This window comes from Leucoraja erinacea, chromosome 2 (genome assembly GCF_028641065.1).
Source record: "Leucoraja erinacea ecotype New England chromosome 2, Leri_hhj_1, whole genome shotgun sequence".
NCBI lineage: Eukaryota > Metazoa > Chordata > Chondrichthyes > Rajiformes > Rajidae > Leucoraja > Leucoraja erinaceus.
Window position 1 is genome coordinate 32,658,820 of NC_073378.1, and position 16,805 is coordinate 32,675,624.

Consider the following 16,805-nt stretch of genomic DNA (forward strand, 5'->3'; position numbering starts at 1 on the left):
GTATATGTGGAAGTATGTATGTGCGGGTGCATATTGTGTGCACATTATGTGCAAATGTGTGTGTGTGTGCATATCATGAGATCATAAGTGATGGGAGTGGTGTGCATGCTGGATATATGCATGTGCATATATGTATTTGCATATGTGTGTGTGGCTAGGTACATGTGCGCGCCCCCACCCCCCGGCTCCGATGCGATGCCGCCGCGGCCGCGGCCGGGGAGCGGTGCTCGTGCCTTTATTTGGAATGGAGCGCCGGCGCGCGCGCGCTCTCCCGGGGGTCGTTTCGTCACGCAGAGCCCGGAGCGCGAGCGGGGCTGAGGCTGTGGCTGAGCTGGCGACGGTAGCGGGAACCTGCATGATCTATCTACAGATATAATACATACATATATAATCACGTAAACTCCAGCTGTTCCGCGCAAAGCAGGTAATGCACCAGATTTTATGTTTTGCATTTGTCCTCTTCGTGCAAACGGCAATGCTCTCAAATTGAGGTCTGATTATAATTTAATTGTATACGTTTGCGAGCAGAAGTGGTTATAGAGCAGTGCTTGCTTGTTGGTGCTGTGCATATTCTTCCTCTCCATCCTTGCAGCATTTGTTGAGGTCTGTTCCCCTAAAAAAAAACCTAGGAGCTGGAAGTCGACGTCGGTTTAGTCATTGCCATGTTAGATGATGTTTTTATTGATGTAACGGGGTCGAAAATGCTTTATGATGGAGATGTCAGATTCCCTTTTTCCTTTAACTAACAGCATTCTCCCCACTTGGTACATGGGCGGCGGTGATTGTTTGCAGGTAGCTTTTCTGGGTTTGAAGGCCGAGAATGCAAAGAGCTGGGGGGCCGGGGACCTGGAAGAGAAAACGCAAAGTTTCCGTTGCAAATCTGGCATTTCTGTGCAAATGTTCCTTTCATTGTGCTCCTCTTTCCTTCGTTGCAAACGAGCAGAAACCGAGAATGTGCTTCAGAAAGAATTGAATTCGTGAAGGCGCGACCCTTGAAAATCCTATTGTCAGCTTGGAGCCTCTTGTAAGAGGTGGATTTCGGCTTTTAGGAATCCCGGGGATGTCTGTTTCGACATATTTTTGTCATGGCAGATTACATTTGAGAGCAGAATTCCCATGGGAAACTTAAGTAGGCCATTTTGTGTTTCAAGAGACTAATTAGCCTTGAAGTGACAAGCTGGTATGCTTTCATCTATCTTAGTGCAGATGTAGTTTGCTTCAATAATTAATGGGTGCTTACACTTTCTGAAGAGTGGGTGACTCCACCATTTAAGACTTAAATGTAATGGATGGAATAGATCAATTTCTGCAAAGTGAAAAAGCAATCTTGCCTAGTCTCCATCATTTAGAATACCAAAACAAGGATGTATTGTGTGCAGTTTTGATCTCCAAATTTGAGGAAGGACATCCTTGCTATTGAGGGAGTTCACAAGATTTATTCCCGGGATGGCAGGACTGTCATATGTTGAGAGAATGGAGCGGCTGGGCTTGAATACCCTGGAATTTAGAAGGATGAGAGGGAATCTTATTGAAACATATAAGATTATTAAGGGTTTGGACACGCTAGAGGCAGGAAACCTGTTCCTGATGTTGGGGGAAGTCCAGAACCAGGGGCCACAGTTTAAGAATAAGGGGTAAGCCATTTAGAACGGAGATGAGGAAACACTTTTTCACACAGAGAGTTGTGAGGCTGGAATTCTCTGCCTCAAAGGGCGGTGGAGGCATGTTCTCTGATAATATTCAAGAGAGAGCTTGATAGGGCTCTTGATAATAGCAGAGTCAGGGGATATGGGGAGGGCAGGAATGGGGTACTGATTGTGAATGATCAGCCATGATTACATTGAATGGCGGTGCTGACTTAAAGGGCCGAATGGCCTACTCCAGCACCTATAGTCGATTGGAATGCTGAGGCTTTGAAATGCACTGATCAGTCTGGGATTTGGATGGAATATTGTGTGCAAATTTGGGCCCCATATCTGAGGAAGAATTATCTGGGGCTGGAGAGGGTCCAGAGGAGGTTTACAAAAATGATCCCAGTAATGACTGGGTTAACATATGATGAGGGTTTGACGGCACTGGGCCTGTACTCGCTGGAGTTTAGAAGGATGAAGGAGAAAACTCTTTGAAACTTACCGAATAGTGAATGGTCTGGATAGAGTGGATGTGGAGAGGATGTTTCCACTAGTGGGAGAGTCTAGGACCAGAGGTCGTAGCCTCAGAATTACAGGACGTCCCTTTGGGAAGGATATGGGGAGGAATTTCTTTAGTCAGAGGGTGGTGTGAATCTGTGGAATTCTTTGCCGCAGAGCATTGTTAAGGCCAAGTCAGTAGATATCTTTAAGGCAAAGATAGATAGATTTTACTTCGTAGTCACGTGAGTGACTACGTGAAGACCCCGCCAGCACGCATGCGCGACATAACGTCTCACGCAGTGCAACAGCAACGAACGGGAGTACGAGCTCTCCACAGTCAACCATTGAAAATTATCTTCTTGAACATTTTGGAAATCAACTTCTACAGATGCGCCCTAGAAAGCATTTTATCGGGATGCATCACTGCTTGGTTTGGGAACAACTCCATCCAAGACCGCAAAAAAATGCAGAGAATTGTGGATGTAGCCCAGACCATCACACAACCAGAACCCTTCCATTGACGCCATTTACACCTCATGCTGCCTCGGCAAGGCTACCAGCATATCAAGCGTATCGAGTGTTATCCCAGTCACTCCCTCTTCTTCCTACTCCCATCGGGCAAAAGTTACAGAAGTGTGAAATGCTCGCCTCCAAATTCAGGGACAGTTTCTACCCAGCTGATATCAGGCCAGCTTTCAGTTTCACTGTACATGTATAGTGACAATAAATGGCATATCTCATATCTGAACCATATAAGCAACAACTAGATTGCGGTCCTTAGCTAATATCTACCTCATTGGAGATCCTTGCACTATCTTTAATCGAACATTACTGAACCTTGTCTTGCACGTAACATTATTCCCATTATCCTGTATCTGGACACTGTGGATGGCTCAATTGTAATCGTGTTTAGTCCTTCCGCTGACTGCTTAGCACGCAATGAATGCTTTTTACTCGGTAGACTTGGCAATAAACTAAACTAGTTACTTTAGAGGTACAGCGTGGAAACAGGCCCACCGAGTCAGCACCAACCAGCAATCCCCGCACATTACCACTATCCTACACCCACTAGGGACGATTTACACATACACCAAGCCAATTAACCTACATACCTGTAAGTCTTTGGAGTGTGGGAGGAAACCGAAGATCTCGGAGAAAACCCACGTGTCCACGGGGAGAACGTACAAACTCCGTACAACCAGCACCCGTAGTCGGGATCAAACCCGGGTCTCTGGCGCTGCAAATGCTGTAAGGCAGCAACTCTACCGCTGCGCCACCATGGCCACCGTTGTTAACTCGTTGTCTGGGCCATCTGAAATGTTGCGGGGCCGTGCCGGTGGCTTTGCGCAGGATGCGGTACATCAGAGCTCTGCGGCTCTGCAATTGCGGCCGCCAACGCAGGCCTTCTTGCGAGTACCAAGATAAAGTGAAAAGATTTTTGTTGCATGCTATCCAGTCAGAGAAAAGACTACGCATGATTACAATCAAGCCGTCCATTGTGTATGGATACAGGAGGAAAGAGTTTAACTTTTAGTGCAAGATAAAGTCCAATTTAAGGTAGTTCAAAGGTCTCCAATGAGGTAGATGGGAGGTCAGGACCGCTCTCTAGCTGGTGAGAGGACGGTTCAGTTGCCTAATAACAGCTGTGAAGAAACTCCCTAAATCTGAAGGTTTGCATTTTCACACTTCTGTACCTCTTGTTGATAGGAGAGAAGAGAAGAGGGAGTGAGACTGGTCCTTGATGATGCTGCTGGCCTTGCCAACACAGTGTGAAGTATAGATGGGGGTCAATGGATGGGAGGTTGGTTTGCGTGATGGTCGGGGCTACGTCCACAACTCCATGCATCTCCGACACCTCCCTCCCCTTTCTTGATCTCGTCGTCTCCTTCAAAGGAGATGGACTATCGACTGAAGTCTATTACAAACCCACTGACTCCCACAACTATCTAGACTACGCTTCTTTACAACCTGCTTCTTGCAAAGACTACTTTGCAAGAAGCAGGGTGTAAAGCCTGCTCCTAATTCCTCCGTCTCATAATTCCCAAGATGAGGTGTTCCGTACCAGGACATCTAAGATATCCTCATTCTTTAGGGAACGGGGGTTCCCCTCTTCCATCATAGACGAGGCCCTCACACATGTCTCCTCGATACCCCACAGATCCGCCTAATTGCTACAGAGACAGGGTCCCCCTAGTCCTTGCCTTCTGCAGTTCCTTTCTATACTCTATGCATTTTCTTGCAGTCTTGGATGAAGCTGGTTCCAAACAGCTCTACTGGAACAAGATGCTTTTTGGGAGGGAGGGGGGAAGTTGGTTATACACCAGTCAGGTCCTGTGAGTATTCAGTGGCCTTGAACTCCTCAGTCAACTTACTTGTAATCACTGTGCATGAAGGCACTGCTGGTTTAAACCGAAGGAAGACACAATATGCTGGAGTAACTCAGCAGAATACGCGGCGTCTCTGGAGAGAAGGAATGGGTGACGTTTCTGGTCGAGACCCTTCTTCAGACTGAGAGTCAAGGGAAACGAGAGATATAGACGGTGAGAGTCAGCCAATGGATTTTACTTGCAAAGCGTAACCCGTCAGTTGTTAGGAACGGGACTTCGATGGCAGGAGTAATGAGGAGCCTGTGGATTGATGGGAAGGAACTGCACGCCGTTTTAGATGGACAAACTACTGTTTTTTTGTGGTCAGAGAGCTGAGAGGGACAACAAGAAAAAACTGAGTTAGGGGTAGGTGGCGGTGAATAATTTGCAACGTTTAACAATGAAAGTTTTGTGTAATCTTGAAGCAGTGCATGCATTAAAATCAATGATTGTATTTTGGTAAAAGTATAGTCAGTCACCAACTGCTACTGACTCCAAATAACAATTCCCTAATATAGAATTTCAGTCCAATAAATAAAAGAACGGGCCGTAATTCACTGAATTTTAAATATGGAAACATATTTTGCTGTTGCTCAGTTGCTGAACATATATAGAGAAATCTAAAACTAGAGGACATGGGTTTAAGAAGGGAGGGAAAATTTAAAGGGGGGAGGGATTAAATGATTTAAAAGGGACATGAGGGTCAATTATTTCGGAGGGTGGTGGTTATATAGAACGTGTTGCCAGAGATGGCTGTTGAGGTTGGTACAATTACAACATTCAAAAGGTATTTTGGTAGGTAGGTGGATGGAGCAGGTTTAGAGAGATACGGGCCATATGCAGGCAAATGGAACTAACTCAGATAGGCACCTTTGAGCTTTGTCTAAACTTTCAGCTGAAAAATAGACACCTCTGCCAGCGCAGTTGTTATTGAGTCATAGAGTGATAAAACAAGGCAGCAGGCCCTTCGGCCCAACTTGCCCACACCAACCAACATGCCCCATCTACACAGATGTGCAATAGAAAGAAATCGAAGGAACTGAAGAACAGGATAGCTGTGAACAAAATAAACGGTGAAACGAGCTCAAAGGATTGAATAGGCGTTACGGTGGCGCAGCGGTAGAGTTGCCTCCTTACAGCGCCAGAGACCCGGGTTCCATCCTGACTACAGGTGCTGTCTGTATGGAGTATGTACGTTCTCCCCGTGACCTGCGTGCATTTTCTCCCGAGAGCTCAGGTTTCCTCCCACACTCCAAAGACCTACAGATTTGTGGGTTAATTGGCCAACATGTCCCATCTACACTCGTCCCACCTGCTTGCATTTGGCCCATATCCCTCCAAACCTGTCCTATCCATGTACCTGTCTAACTGTTTCTTGAACGTTACGATAGTCCCTGCCTCAACTACCTCCTCTGGCAGCTCGTTGCATGAACCCACCACCCTTTGTGTGGAAAAAGTTACCCCTTGGATTCCTATTATGTTCGGCCTAAATTTTATTGTTGGGTCTCTGCACATGAAATATAAACATAGAAACATAGAAATTAGGTGCAGGAGTAGGCCATTCGGCCCTTCGAGCTTGCACCGCCATTCAATATGATCATGGCTGATCATCCAACTCAGTATCCCGTACCTGCCTTCTCTCCATACCCCCTGATCCCCTTAGCCACAAGGGCCACATCTAACTCCCTCTTAAATATAGCCAATGAACTGGCCTCAACTACCCTCTGAAATGCCATAGATTACACTTGCACAATAAGAGACACCATCCCTCTCTGTTATAACGAGGGTTTATTGTATCTAAAGGGCATGTCCCACTTGGCCGTCATTTGCGAGTCACGCAGATGGTGCGCGAAGATTTTGTACATCACCATGCGCGCATCAAGTGTGTGTCACGACACGTGCATCGTGAAGTGTAAATGATATAACCATATAACAATTACAGCACGGAAACAGGCCATCTTGGCCCTTCTAGTCCACTTACTCTCACCTAGTCCCATCTACCTGCACTCAGACCATAACCCTCCATCCCTTTCCCGTCCATATACCCATCCAATTTATTTTTAAATGATAAAAACAAACCTGCCTCCACCACTTCTACTGGAAGCTCATTCCACACAGCTACCACTCTCTGAGTAAAGAAGTTCCCCCTCATGTTGCCCCTAAACTTAATTGTCCCTTAATTCTCAAATCATGTCCTCTTGTTTGAATCTTCCCTACTCTCAATGGAAAAAGCTTATCCACGTCAATTCTGTCTATCCCTCTCATAATTTTAAAGACCTCTATCAAGTCCCCCCTTAACCGTCTGCGCTCCAGAGAATAAAGACCTATCTTGTTCAAACTTTCTCTGTAACTTAGTTGCTGAAACCCAGGCAACATTCTAGTAAATCTCCTCTGTACTCTCTATTTTGTTGACATCTTTCCTATAATTTGGCGACCAGAATTGTACACCATATTCCAGAATTGGCCTCACCAATGCCTTGTACAATTTTAACATTACATCCCAACTTCTATACTCAATACTCTGATTTATAAAGGCCAGCACACCAAAAGCTTTCTTTACCACCCTATCGACATGAGATTCCACCTTCAGGGAACAATGCACAGTTATTCCTAGATCCCTCTGTTCAACTGCATTCCTTAATTCGCTACCGTTTACCATGCACGTCCTATTTTGATTTGTCCTGCCAAGATGCAGCACCTCACACTTATCAGCATTAAACTCCAAAATGATGTTGCGTAAATTACGCGCAAATGACGGCCAAGTGGGAGGCAGAGGTTCCCAGTAAATGGTGCCATGAGCAAGTAACAGGAAGCAAAGAGTAAGAGTAAATGGGTTCTTTTCACAATGGCAGGCAGTGACTAGTGGGGTACCGCAAGGCTCAGTACTGGGACCCCAGCTATTTACAATATATATTAATGATCTGGATGAGGGAATTGAAGGCAATATCTCCAAGTTTGCGGATGACTCTAAGCTGGGGGGCAGTGTTAGCTGTGAGGAGGATGCTAGGAGACTGCAAGGTGACTTGGATAGGCTGGGTGAGTGGGCAAATGTTTGGCAGATGCAGTATAATGTGGATAAATGTGAGGTTATCCATTTTGGTGGCAAAAACGGGAAAAGCAGACTATTATCTAAATGGTGGCCGATTGGGAAAGGGGGAGATGCAGCGAGACCTAGGTGTCATGGTACACCAGTCATTGAAGGTAGGCATGCAGGTGCAGCAGGCAGTAAAGAAAGCGAATGGTATGTTAGCTTTCATTGCAAAAGGATTTGAGTATAGGAGCAGGGAGGTTCTACTGCAGTTGTACAGGGTCTTAGTGAGACCACACCTGGAGTATTGCGTACAGTTTTGGTCTCCAAATCTGAGGAAGGACATTATTGCCATAGAGGGAGTTCAGAGACGGTTCACCAGACTGATTCCTGGGATGTCAGGCCTGTCTTATGAAGAAAGACTGGATAGACTTGGTTTATACTCTCTAGAATTTAGGAGATTGAGAGGGGATCTTATAGAAACTTACAAAATTCTTAAGGGTTTGGACAGGCTAGATGCAGGAAGATTGTTCCCGATGTTGGGGAAGTCCAGGACAAGGGGTCACAGCTTAAGGATAAGGGGGAAATCCTTTAAAACCGAGATGAGAAGAACTTTTTTCACTCAGACAGTGGTGAATCTCTGGAACTCTCTGCCACAGAGGGTAGTTGAGGCCAGTTCATTGGCTATATTTAAGAGGGAGTTAGATGTGGCCCTTGTGGCTAAGGGGATCAGGGGGTATGGAGAGAAGGCAGGTACGGGATACTGAGTTGGATGATCAGCCATGATCATATTGAATGGCGGTGCAGGCTCGAAGGGCCGAATGGCCTACTCCTGCACCTATTTTCTATGTTTCTACGTTTCTCATGATCTAGTGCAGAACATCAAATGTGTTTTTTTCATGCCATCTGGTTGTGTATTCAGCTTCAGAATCAATCATGGAAACTTGAATGTTGTGATTTAGTTGGTTCTTTTTGCATGATATTCATGGAATAGCAAGTGAGAAATTAATAGGACCCAATTTTCTCGGTCTGCAAGAGCTGCTTTGCTAGAGAGCAGTCCTGAACTACTATCTACCTCATTTGTGACCCTTGGACTATCCTTGATTGGATTTTGTTTAAGAAGGAACTGCAGATGTTGGAAAATCAAAGGTAGACAAAAGTGCTGGAGAAACTCAGCGGGTGTGGCAGCATTTATGGAGCGAAGGAATTAGGCAACGTTTTGGGCCGAAACCCTTCTTCAGAAGAAACCCGTCTGAAGAAGGGTTTAAGCCCAAAACGTTGCCTATTTCCTTCGCTCCATAGATGCTGCCGCACCCACTGAGTTTCTCCAGCACTTTGATTGGACTTTATTGTCTTTACCTTGCACTAAATGTTATACCCTTATCAGTTTACTAAACACTGTAAGTGGCTAGGATGTAATCATGTATTGCCTTCCTGCTGACTGGATAGCACGCAACAAAAGCTTTTCACTGCACCTCAGTAAACGTGAGAATAAAGTAAACTGAAACTGGGAGTATAAACCTCGCATGGCCATTGAGGTGCAGTCATAGAAGGGTACAGCACAGAACCAAGCTCTTCAGCCCCACTGAAGATAGACACAAAATGCTGGAGTCACTCAGTGGGTCAGTCAGCATCTCTGGAGAGAAGGAATGGGTGACGTTTCTGGTCGAGACCCTTCTTCAGACCCGAAACGTCACCCATTCCTTCTCTCCAGAGATGCTGCCCGACCCACTGAGTTACTCCAGCATTTTGTGTCCACCTTCGATTTAAACCAGCATCTGCAGTTCTTTCCTGCACCTTGTCCATCCCGACCTCAAGATGCCCCATCTACACTGTTCCTACCTGACCACGTTTGGCCCATATCCGTGTAAACCACTCCTATCCATGCACTTGTCCAAATATCTTTCAGGTGTTGTAATAGTACCTGCCACAACTACCTCCTCAGGCAGCTCGTTCCATGGATTCGCCATCTTCTGTGTGGAAAGAGTTGCCCCTCAGGTTTCTATTAAATCTTTCCCCTCTCATTGTAAACATCTGTCCTCTGGCTCTTGATTTCCCTACTCTGGGCAAGAGACTCTGTGCATTCACTCTATCTATCCCTCTCATGATCTTCTACACCTCTATAAGCAGTGTGTCGACTCCTGACCTCGCCAATTGCTCGACTTGGGAGGAAAGAAATCTAATTGGGATGTTATGTAAACCTTGAAGGGTGATGTGCGGGAATAAAGAGGAGCTGTTATGATCGGGTTACAATTTTCAGCTGCACTATGTTATGTTTGTGGGCTGGATGAATGTTATGATTGAGTAGATTCTTCGTGAGTTAGGAGGAGGCCATTCAGCCTATTGTCTGTACTGGCTGTCCACTTTCTCCCCCCAGTTATTTCCCTGTTTCATATTATCTCACACCCTCACCTCGGCCGATTCCTGTCCTTGGCATCTGGAGCAGGGGCCATTTACAGTGGATTAACGTCATCTATTTTGATTCCCCCAGAGATGCTGCCTGACCCGCTTAGTTACTCCAGCATTTTGTGTCTAACTTTGGTATAAACCAGCATCTGCATAAAATTAGTTCACCTTTCAGCATGTCTTTGGGATTTGTGAGGCACTGAAACTCCAGAGTGGCGCCGTGGTAGAGTTGCTGCCTTGCAGCGTCAGAGACCCGGGCCAGAGCCAGCAGATCTGTTCCCATAGCCTTCTTCCGAGGCCGAATTTGTGGGCCTAGGTGAAGCCTTGGCATCTAGGTGGACCGTTCCGGTACCGTTCGCTTCCTAGTAGATGCCATGACCTCTGTTGTTCTGGCAACACGGATAATCCAGGAAGGCTCTGGGACCAAGGATACTGGAAAATTGGTGGGGGACCTGTACTTCTATCAGATCTACCCTCAAAAGTAGACACAAAATGCTGGAGTAACTCAGCGGGACCGGCAGCATCTCTGGAGAGAAGGGAATGGGTGACGTTTCGGGTTGAGACTCTTCTTCAAACTTAGAGTCAGGGAAGAGGGAGACACAGAGAGATGGAAGGGTAAGTTGTGAAAACACCTGTAAGCTCGGTTGGGTCAGAATTGGGAGGTCTGGAACCGGAGCCTTCCTTATCTCTAGTCTCCCTCTTACCTTCTCCCAACTAACAATGATCTACAATGGTATACATATAGCTGATAAATTTGTATAAGATAATTATAAGCTGTTGAATAAGTGGTGGGAATTAATAAGCTTTGGCTTCTTCCTGCTCCTTTTCGGACACATACGATTTCATTTATTTATAGATATTGTTTATGACACTTTATAAATATTCTTGTTTTGTATGCTGTTTCACACTTGCTTTGTATTCCTTTATTCTGTTTGAAATAAAGAATTAAATAAATAAAAATAATAAAATTAAATAATCTATTCTACATTTTCCTAGATCTCTATCCCCGTTGTCCTGTTTTCACACCTCACACTTCCTTATCTATACACTATCTCCCACTCCCCTGACATCAGTCTGAAGAAGGGTCTCGACACAAAACGTCACCCATTCCTTCTCTCCAGAGATGCTGCCTGAGATACTCCAGCATTTTGTGTCTATCTTCGATTATGACCAACATCCACACTTCTTTCCTATAGATCTACCCTCAACCTCTCTTCCAGAAAAAGCAATCCGAGTTGTCCAACTTTTCCTTTCAGCTAATATCCTCCATTTCAGGCAGCAAACATCTTTGGCACCCCTCCACAAAACCTCCACGTAATTCCTGCAATGGAGCTAACACTTCGAAACAACCCCTGTACTTCAAATGGTATTGCTTTAATATTTTATTTAATTCGCATTTAATCAATAATTTTTTATTATTTTTGTTTAATGTTTTTTGTGTCATTCCTAACTGTCACCATGTCATGTTGTCACATGTGGGCGGAGCACCACGGCAAATTCATTGTATGTGAATACTTGGCAACAAACTTATTCATTCATTCATTCAACGAATGAAAAAAGGTTGATTACTTGTCATTCTTTTTACGAGACTTTGGGATCTTGAGTAGAATACCAACTACTGGAGTGACTCAGCGGGTCAGGCATCACCTGAGGTGGGAAATGGGTAGATGATGTTTCGGGTCGGGACCCTTCAAGACTGGAGGGGAGTTAAGGAATGGGGCAAAAGCTGGCAAGTGATGGGTGGATCCATCATTTCACCACCTTCCTGTCCCGTGAGGCTTCCAGATCTACCCTCATCGCCCTGGATCCACCTATCACTTGCCCCATCCCTTCCCCATCGCCTCTTTCCACTAACTATCTCCTCGAGATATGGTGAGGTCTAGTGATCGCAACTCTAGTCTTGGATAGGCTTGAGTAGAGTGGATGTGGAGTCGATGTTTCCACTAGTGGCAGAGTCTAGGACTAGAGGCCTTGACCTCAGAATTAAACGGATTTCTTTTAGGCAGGAGATGAGAAGGTGAATCTGTGGAATTCTTTGCTACAGAAGGTTGTGGTAGCCAAGTCAATGGATATTTTTAAGGCAGAGATATATAGATTCTTAATTAGTACGGGTGTTAGAGGTTACGGGGAGAAGACGGGAGAATTGGGTAAGGAGGAAGAGATAGATCAGCCATGATTGAATGGCGGAGTGGACTTGATGGGTTGACTGGCCTACTCCTATCTCCTATCTCCTATGATCTTATGATCTTAGTCATGGTCCTGATCCAAAATGTCGTCTGTCCATTCCCCGCACAATTCATTTTAATGTACCTTCGTTGCTTCTTATGTTTTTTTAGGTCACTTAGATTGATGAATGCGGATATGAGCTTGCTGCATTCTGCTTGTGCCAAAGTACCAGCCTGCACTCAGGCAGAAACAGATCACCTTCTCTGCGACTAAATTACTGGCCCAGATAGATCTTCAGGAGTTACCTTCTTTGACATTGACCTGTTCCAATCACTCTAATCGAAATGCAATATTTTATATGCGGTTGCCTTTTTAATTTTAGATCAATTGGTTTACAAATCAATGGGGAAATTGTCCATCGGTCACGGTGGTGCAGCGGTAGAGTTGCTGCCTTACAGCGAATGCAGCGCCAGAGACCCGGTTTGATCCCGACTACGGGTGTGGGAGACACAGTGAATCTCCAACAACTCCTCACTGTGATGGAAGGCAAAAGTCTTATCTCTTTCCTTTGTTCTTCTCCCGTGATCCAGCAGTCCAACTGCAGCGTCGAGGCGACTGGGGCTCACGATTTTAAAGCCCCTGGCGCGAGATGGTAAGTCCTGCGGCCGTTTAAGCCGCGCGGGGCGATGCTAGGCCCCGCTCCGAGTCATTTAAACCCCGCGATTCGAGCGGGAGAAGTTGCCATTGCGGGAGCTCCGAAAAGCAGTCTTCCACCAGGGACCTGCGAGGTCCCGATGTTCCTGTCCACCGGGCCTGCGGCCGGAGCCTCCGAAGCTCCGAAGTCGGGTTGCAGCCGCTCGCCACCGAAGTCGGCCAGCTCCGCGATGGCGAGTCCACAGACTCCGCGACTGGAGCCCTCAGTTTGGTTCCGGTTGGAGGCCACCGCCGGCCCCACGATGTTAGACCCAACGACACCGGAGACCCGACAGGGAAAAGGTCGGGCCCCCGAACAGGGAAGAGAGGTCATGAATAAACGTAACCGTCTGTTTTTTCCTCCGGTTCCACACCATGTGAGGAAGGTCACCTAATTTGAGGATCCTTGTGATTGAGGTAGTGCAGCGTAGGTTCACGAGATTGATCCCTGGGATGGCGGGACTGTCATATGAGGAAAGATTGAAAAGACTAGGCTTGTATTCACTGGAGTTTAGAAGGATGAGGGGGTATCTTATAGAAACATATAACATTATAAAAGGACTGGACAAGCTAGATGCAGGAAAAATGTTCCCAATGTTGGGCGAGTCCAGAACCAGGGGCCACAGTCTTAGAATAAAGGGGAGGTCATTTAAGACTGAAATGAGAAAACACTTTTTCACCCAGAGAGTTGTGAATTTGTGGAATTCCCTGCCACAGAGGGCAGTGGAGGCCAAATCACTGGAGGGATTTAAGAGAGAGTTAGATAGAGCTCTAGGGCCTAGTGGAATCAAGGGATATGGGGAGAAGGCAGGCACGGGTTATTGATTGGGGAAGATCAGCCACGATCACAACGAATGGCGGTGCTGGCTTGAAGGGCCAAATTGCCTTCTCCTGCACCTATTTTCTGTGTTTCTACGTGAATCTTTCATTGGCAGACTGCTTAAAGTTGGAATGCTATCAATGTACTTTCCTGAAGTGCTTGGCAGTAGAGGTACTGATTGATAAAATACATCTATTGATGCTCCTGAACACATCATCAGTGATGTAACCTGGGGTCATTGGGTGTTTTGGGTCTTTCGACATCAGACACCCTCACCCAGGCGACCCAGCCGTGGTTGATCAGACCACGACTTGTTTCAGGTGGCATTCGCTCCTCCCCATGGACCTCCTCTCCTGATCCAGAGCCATCTCAAGGCCTTCTCTGCTGCCTCTGTGGTGTTCTTGATGGCCTTTCGCCTTGCCACTCCGTTCATGCCCAGTGCACTCAAGGCTTTGTAGAGCGATTGCCCTGCAAAACCTCTGCAGCCAACCCCGATGAAGATAGCTAGTGGTAACGCACTGCTCGTCTTTGATGTGACACTCGGGAAAGATCTTAACTGGGCTTTGATGGAGAATAGTTTTCCATTAAAGTCTATTCTGATGTTGTGCATCTGTTTCCTCAGGTAATATTTCCATGATGTGATTGTTTGTTTTGCTGCAAATTGCTTCGCTACAGCTAAACTTTTGACAAACAAGTTGATCATTTCTTTAAATAAAATGCCTCTCTATAACAGGCTTACAATGAGTATCCTCATAATCTAGGTACTATTGCAACGTTTAAAGAAAGCATTTGTGTGTGGCGCGGTGGCACAGTGCTAGAGTTGCTGCCTCACGGCTCTGGGGCTCGCGTTCGATCCTGACCACGGATGCTATCTACTTGTTCTCCTGTGACCTGCGTTGGTTTTCTCCAAGATCTCCGGTTTCCTCCCACACTCCAAAGACGTGCAGGTTTGTTAGCTAGTTGGTATAATTGTAAATTGGTAATGTGTAGGATAGTGTTAGTGTGCGGGGATAGCTGGTCGGCACTGACTCGGTGGGCCGAAGGGTCTGTTACTGCTCTGTATCTCTACACTAAATTAAAGTAAACTGAAATTTGGACAGGTACATGGATAGGATAGGTTTAGAGCAGTGGTTCCCAACCTTTTTTTGGCCATGCCCCACCTAATCACCTCTAAAATCCTGATGCCCCCCCCCCCCCATGTGGTGATATATAATTCTTATCATTTAAAAAGTGAACTTCTAAATCCAATTCAATAAATAAGGTTCTCCCATGACCTCGCGCGCTTCGTGCGACGTGCATGAAGAGCGATGGCGCGGTGATTTTGTAATAACTACACAATAAAGACCTTTTTTACCCCCAAAAAATTATTTACTCAAAATAACATCTGAAACATAAACTACATATGTTTACCTGATGGAAAATCCAAAAAAATAAAAATCGAAAATTTGGACCCAGACCTCCTCAGTCGCGCTCAATTGCCCCCCTTAAAAATCAAATTGCCCCCCTGTGGGGCGTACGCCCCACGTTGGGAACCACTGGTTTAGAGAGATATGGGCCAAAACGCAGGCAGGTGGGACTAGTGTAGATCGGGCATGTTGGTCGACATGGGGAAGTTGGGTCGATGGGCCTATTTCCACACTGTATGACTGTGTCATTTTGTGAGCAGAATGATTACATTCTGAAGTACGATGAAATTCTAGACCCTCTCTCTACTTGATGATGACCTCATTTGCGGTCACTAATGCACTCTCTGTTGAATAATTAAGAAAGTGGCAGATGTTTGCTGTGCCTTACGAACCCCGATCAGCTTGTGTACCAAAGTAACGTTGCAGGGAATGTGGATTAATTTCTTATGATTTCGTTTTTTTGTACTTACAAAGTGAACAATGTTCCTATTATCCTCCTCAAAGACTTGGTAATTTTGGGGATTAGTGGAAGCATGATGTTTAAACCGACTGGATCTTCATACAGTGTGAGTCTGAGTTTAGTTTACTGTCATGTGTACCAAAAGCTTTTCATAAGTGATAGGAGCAGAATTAGGCTATTCAGCCCATCAAGTCTACTCTGCCAATCAATCATGGCTGATCTATATCTCCCTGTTAACCCCATTCTACTGCTTTCTCCCCATAACCCATGACACCCAAACTAATCAAGAATTTATCTATCTGCCTTAAAAATATTCTCTGGCTTGGCTTACACAGCCTTCTTGAATGAATGAATGGATGGATGAATGAATGAATGACTGAATGTATGAATGAATGAATGAAAGAGATCTTTATTGTCATTCAGATATACACCTAGACACAGTGCACCTTGAATGAAATTTCGTTGCATTTTACTCTCCAAAATCAGGTAATAGTTAAAAGTGCTAGGTTTGTCCATAAAAATGCCTCATGTGCATGGTTCTGTAAAATAAATATATATAAAAAGTTTTTAAAAAGTGTCGATATTTAAAAAGTTCTAGCCTCGGTTTTGTTGATTGTTCAGTAATCTTATGGCCTGGGGGATGAAGCTGTTGCAGAACCTGGTTGTCCTGCTCTTCATGCTGCGGTACCTCCTCCCAGAGTTAAGCAGTATGAACAGTCCAAATTGTGGGTGTGTGGGGGCTCTGGTAATGCCCTTAGCTCTACTCAGACAGCGCTTGTACCCCATGTCCATGATGGAAGGAAGAGAAGTCCCAATGATTTTTTCCACTGTCCTCACCACTCTCTGAAGGCGTGCGTGCTAACCAGTCAGCAGAAAGACAATACATGATTACAATCGCGCCATCAACGGCGTACAGATACATGAATAACAATTGGTGCAAGATAAAGCCAATAAAGTCCAATCAAAGATCCGGGGTCTCCGATGAGGTAGATAGTAGTTCAGGACTATCACACCGTTTAAGAACTATTGTAACGTTTAAGAAACATTTAGACACTTACATGGATAGGACAGGTGGGACTAGTGAAGATGGGACATGTTGCCTGGTGTGGGCAAGTTGGGCCGGTCTGTTTCCACGCTGTAAGACTATGAGTCTACGACTGCTCTCTTGTTGGTAGGATGATTCCGTTGCCTGAAAACATCCAGTTTGTTTTGCTGCATGAGGAAAGAGAATATCAGCTAAATGTATTTGTAACAGGAAGAAACTGCAGATGCTGGTTTAAAACGAAGATAGACACAAAATGCTGGAATGGGTGACATTTCGGGTCAAG

General features: G+C 45.5%; 1 protein-coding gene across 2 annotated transcripts in view; it reads left to right on the forward strand.

Moving 5' to 3' along the window:
* The first annotated feature begins 269 nt into the window (after window positions 1-269).
* cap2 (cyclase associated actin cytoskeleton regulatory protein 2) overlaps window positions 270-16,805 on the forward strand; it is a 138,838-nt gene continuing 122,302 nt past the window's right edge. For both annotated transcript variants that reach the window (XM_055654535.1, XM_055654542.1), the window contains exon 1: window positions 270-424. The gene's annotated coding sequence lies outside the window, so the exon portion shown is untranslated. The remainder of the gene's footprint in view (window positions 425-16,805) is intronic.